The following is a 5559-nucleotide window of genomic DNA, read 5'->3' as shown; positions in this document are numbered from 1 at the left end:
GGTGAAACAGGGGGAAAACCCAGCCCCACCCTTCCAGAAATCCACACCCCACTAAGATAAGAGTGACAAGGCCCCCTGCTGCTGTGTGTGTGAGGGAGGGCACGGGACTTTTGACGCCAGTTCCCCAGCGTGACTTGGGGGCAAGGTCATTAATTTATTCGATAAGTTGTTCTTCCCCTCTGAGCAAGGTTCTGGGGCCAGACTGCCCGGGACTCACCCTGCTGCTTCCTCGATCAAGTTCTTTCATCTCTTTGTGCCTCAGTTTCTTCACCTGTAAAATGGAGAGGAAAATACTCCCCGAATTTTGAAGAGTCATCTTGATGTCTAAAAGGGTTAGTATATCCTTGTGGAATCTAAAAAGAAACGATGCAAATGAACTTACAAAAAAGAAAGAGACTCACTCACTTAGAGAACAAACTTAAGATTGCAGGCCGGGGCTGGGTAGGAGAGGAGATGGATCAAGGAAGGGATCTTCAGGGAGTTTGGGATGGACACGGTCACATTGCTATATTTAAAACAGATAACCAGCCTTCAATTAAAATAAAAAACATAAATTTAAAAATGGAAAATTTAAAAAATAAATAAAACAGATAACCAATAAAGACTGTAGAGCACATGGAACTCTGTTCAATATTAAGAGGGGGGTTTGGGGGAGATTGGATAAGTATATATGTGTGGCTGAGTCCCTTTGCTGTTCACCTGAAACTATCACAACATTGATAATCGGCCATACCCCAATACAAAATAAATTTTAAAAAAAAGGATTAGTATATCTAAAGAAATCAGAAAAACTCCATGCAGCTAGCAAACTCTCCACAAACGTTTAGAATTATTATTTCTACGTGTCGGACATTCCTCTATGCACCAGGGGTACAGTGGTGGCCAATCCAAGCATCAGCCTCATGGAGCTTCCGTTAGGGAGCCAGGTAATAACAGACACAAAATAGTATCTATCTTTGGGAGAAAGATAAAGCAGGGGAAGCTAAGGCGCCTTGGGGGAGGCAAGCAGCACCCATGGCCCCCCGGGCTCACTGGCCTCCAGGCTGGTCCCTGAAAGGGGCCCCGCCCCCTTGCTGCTGCCCGGGTGACCAGCCCAAGCTGCCAGCCCTCGCTGGAGGGCCCTGGCCCTCAGGAGCACCAGGAGAGTCTATAGAATCACGGATACAGAGGATATTCCCAGGAGCGCTGCTCCCACCAACCAGATGTGTTCCCACGCCTTTCTCCGACAGATTAGTGTCCTAGCAACTGGGAAAGGAGGAAACGGTCTGTTTCTCTCTGGGAACAGAAGGGACAAAAGACATTTAAGTTCCGCCTCTGGGAAAGCCCCACGGGCGTTCGGTTCAGGACACCTCCTTCCTCGTGGTCCCAGGTCACGGTGGGGCTCTGCGGGCCCTGGGTGACTTCCTGCGGTCCTTCAGAGCGGAGAGAACGGAACTGCTGCTCCTCACAGCAGACCTGCTTCCTGGCTCGTCTCTGAACCCCCTCTTCCTTGTCTTTATTTAGGGCTCCCATCACTCGGAAAACTAGGGTCCTCCAGACTCCCCCCGCCCCCTCGTTCTCATGTGCGAACGATGGCACAGTGGTCTGGGTCTGTCCCCTCCTGTACCTGCCACGGAGCAAGAAAACCTAGTCACCCCTCCCACGCCATCCACGGTTTCGATTTCTGGGGTTTCAGTTACTTAGGCTGAGCCATGGTCTGAAATTGCACGTGGAAGATTCCAGAAATAATCAATCCATGAGTTTCAAATCGCTCGCTGCGCTGAGTCGTGTGCTGAAATCTCTCTCCGTGGCGCTCCCTCCCACCTAGGATGTGAATCACCCTTTTGTCCAACACATCCATGCTGGCTGTGCTTCCCTTCCCGAGTCAGTCACTTAGCAGTCGTCTCGGGTATCAGATGGGCTGTCCTAGTATCGCGGTGTTCATGTTCAAGTTGCCTTTCTTTGATTTAACAGTGGTCCCTGAGTGCAAGAGTAGTGACGCCAGCAACTCAGATATTCTCTGGCTGTGCCTAATCTCTACGTTATACTTTATCGTAAGCAAAGCATGGTCTGGGGGCTTCCCTGGTAAAGAACCCGCCTGTCAATGCAAGAGACATGAGTTTGATTCCTGATCTGGGAAGATCCAACGTGCTGCGGGATCCTACCCAGGCAAGCCACTAAACCCGTGCGCCACAACTGTTGAAGCCTGCGTCCCCTGGGGCCTGCGCTTCTTTCAAGAGAAGCCGCTGCAGCGAGAAGCCCGGGCACTGCGACTGGAGAGTAACCCCTGCTCGCTGCAGCTAGAGCAAAGCCCACACCACAACAAAGGCCTAGCACAGCCAAGAATAAATAAGCAAAATCACATTTTTAAAGTTCATTAAAAAAGAAAAAGCACACTCTGCGTAGGCTGTGGTACTACTTGTGGTTTTAGGCATCTCTGCAGGTCACGGATTTTATTCCCCGAGGATCAGAGAGGGGGCAACGTATACTACTGCATAAAAAACAATTCTGGACCTCAGAGCATCCAATGGTAGCATCTGTTCATGGGTCCAGAATCAGCCGGGGGTGGGCTGGGCAGTTCTCTAGCCTTGGATGGGCTCTCATGTGCCCGGGGGTTGCTGGCTGGCCACAGATCTAGGCTGGTCTTGGCCTGGGGCAAGTCCACATGTCTCCGTCCTCCACCAGGCCAGCCTGGCGCGTGGTGATGGCAGAGGCTCAGGGCGAGTACTGCCCAAGTGCAGGGGTCCATTTCAGCCTCTGCTGGGGTCACATCTACTGAAATCCCATTGGTTGAAGCACCGCACGTGGCCAAGTTCAGCGTCAAGGAACAGGCACTGCAAAGTTCAATGGCAAAGGGTGAAGCTCCAGGAGATAAAGAGTTAAGACCGAGTGGTATAATCTCACCACCAATCACCTATTCTGCACCCCCTGCTTTGCCAGACCACCACTAGCTCAATTGTAGACCCTTCCCCAGCTTCTAATGACCACCCCGTCTTTCACCCACTCTTGACATCCGTTCCCTCACAGAATGGACTCTTGCAGGCCACCCGACCCAGAAGGACTTCTAGCAACATGAATCTGACCATGTCTCTCCCCTGCCCCAAGCCCCACACGATTTTCTGTTGCCCTTAGAGTGAAATTCCAGCTCCTTACAGGGAGCTTCCCTGCTGGTCCAGTGGTTAAGCATCCGCCTTCCATCAAGAGGACAGGGAAGGGTTCTACCCCTGATCGGGGAACTAAGTTTCCATGTGTCGTGGAGCAACTAAGCCCGCGCGAGCCATACCTGGAGAAGTCTACGCACTGCCAGTAGAGAGGCCTGGGTGCGGTAACCCAGAGCCTGCACACCACGATGAAGACCCATTTCAGCCCAAAAAGTAAACAAATAAACGGATGAACAGACTCCTTACGGGACTACAGAGCTCGTGGGATAAGGCTTCGCCATTTCTCTCAGCCTCACTTCTGACCACAGCCTTCTTTCCTCTGAGTTTTTCAGCAGCTGGGGTCCTCACTCAGCCCCTCCAACGGGCTCGGCCTACTTCTCTCTTCTGGGCCCAGAACACGCCCAGGGACACCCACTCCACAAATCCCTGCTGAGCATCTTACTCTGTGTCGGGGACGCAATGAGGCCTTGGGGACATGGCAGGACTGGGAAGGCCATTCTTCCCTCGTTCAGCAAACACGTGGCCCCTCTCTGAACGAGCACTGGGTCAGGTGCTGGGACTGCTCTGGGGGTATTTCCTGGCCACCCTTGTCTGGTGGTGACCCATTTATCCACCTGTCTGTGTCACCCTGGGGTCCCCCAGCCCCTTGGGGACTCTGGCACCTGTGGATCTGGTACACAGCATGGAGCTGGAGAGAGGGGCCCTGGATGAAAGCAAACAGACCCAGAACTTGTCCTCAGAAGGCCACACCCAGTCCAGGCAGGGACACTCACATACAGTGTGTCAAGGCTGCAGACCTGGGAGGGGGCAAGCTCGGATGGGGGCGGCATTTGGCTCACTGTCGTTGTTATTAAGTTGCTAAATCGTGGCCGACTCTGCGACTCCATGGACTGCAGCCCGAAAGGCTCCTCTGTCCATGGGATTCTCCAGGCAAGAGTACTGGAGTGGGTTGCCATTGCCTTCTCCAGGGCATCTTCCTGACCCAGGAATCGAACCCACGTCTCCTGCACTGGTAGGCAGGTCCTCTTCCGCAGAGCTATCACTGATAAATTTCCCTGTCCTATTCATTTGGCTCATAATAGGTGCCACATCGATATTATTAAAAAAATTTTTTTTTGATGTGGATCATTTTTCCTTGAAAGTCTTTATCGAATTTGCTACAACATTGCTTCTGTTTTATGGCTTTTGGTTTTGGGGCCACGAGGAATGTGGGATCTTGGCTCCTCGACCAGGGATCAAACCTCCACCCCCGGCACTGGAAGGTCAGGTCTTAACCACTGGACCGTCAGGGAAGTCCCCAGATCAGTACTTTCATTTCCCCACTCTTGGAAAACCCCAGCTGATTTTTCACGACCCTGATCAAAAGCCTTCTCCTGCAGGAAACCTTTCCTCTCTCTCTCTCCTGTCATAAGAGATGCTGAGTGCGCTCCACCCGGATTCCCGTCACCAAAACAGAGCACCCACCTCCCAGCTGCTGTGTGTGCTGACTGCTAAGAGCTCTGGCTGCACCTGCCCCCGAGAATGGCTTTCAGCCAGCGGGAGCCTCCCGGGGGCCGCGTCAGGGATGCTACACTCTTCCCGTGGGAAGGGGGCAAGTACAGTTCCCTCAAGTATTGTTCCTGCTCCAGAGCAACCCGTGGGGTCAGGCTGAGGCCAAACTTCTCCTGAAACCACGTCCCTGCTTGCCTGGTTTCTTCCCTGCCTCATCTGGCTTCCCTCCCTCCCCTGCCTTACATAAATGCGTGCACAAGAATGCCTGTCTAGGGCTTGGCCCAATCTAAGACTCTGTGTGTGTCTGTGTGTGTGCGTGTGTGTCCTGCTCCTATTCAGTCACTAAGTCATGTTAGAACCTTTGTGACCCCGTGGACTGCAGCCCACCAGGCTCCTCTGTCCGTGGGATTCTCCAGGCAAGAATACTGGAGTGGGTTGCCATCCCCTTCTCCAGGGAATCTTCCCGACCCAGGGATTGAATCTGGGTCTCCTGAATTGGCAGGCGGCTTCTTTACCACTGAGCCACCAGGAAACCCTGTGTGTGTGTGTCTGTGTGTGTGTGTCTGTGTGTGTCTGTGTGTGTGTGCGTGTGTGTATGTCTGTGTGCGTGTGTCTGTGTGTGTGTGTGTGTGTGTATGTGTGTGTGTGTGTGTGTAACTTGCTCAGCCGCGTCCTACTCTTTGCAGCTCCGTGGACTGCAGCCCGCCAGGCTCCTCTGTCTGTGGAATCTCCAGGCAAGAATACTGGAGTGGGTTTGCCATGCCCTTCTCCAGGGGATCTTCCTGACCCAGGTATCAAACCCGAGTCTCCCACGCTGCAGGCAGATTCTTTGCCTTGGGGGCCACTGGGGAGTCCTGTGTACATGTCTATGCCCACATATCCTATGTGGTGTGAGCCTGGACCCTTGAGCCCTCTCTATATCCACATA

The 5559-nt window shown here is 52.8% G+C and overlaps 1 long non-coding RNA gene across 1 annotated transcript in view; it reads right to left on the bottom strand.

The window, feature by feature from the left end:
• Positions 1–2387: 2387 nt before the first annotated feature.
• LOC120868092 overlaps positions 2388–5559 on the bottom strand; it is a 10434-nt gene continuing 7262 nt past the window's right edge. Inside the window, exon 2 of the long non-coding RNA XR_005722139.1 lies at positions 2388–2813. This is a non-coding gene — a long non-coding RNA (uncharacterized LOC120868092). The remainder of the gene's footprint in view (positions 2814–5559) is intronic.

The sequence above is a fragment of the Oryx dammah genome, unplaced genomic scaffold, assembly GCF_014754425.2.
Source record: "Oryx dammah isolate SB20612 unplaced genomic scaffold, SCBI_Odam_1.1 HiC_scaffold_9, whole genome shotgun sequence".
In the NCBI taxonomy this organism is placed as follows: domain Eukaryota; kingdom Metazoa; phylum Chordata; class Mammalia; order Artiodactyla; family Bovidae; genus Oryx; species Oryx dammah.
The sequence above is the reverse complement of the archived record's forward strand: the minus strand, read 5'-3'. Positions and strand labels throughout refer to the sequence as shown.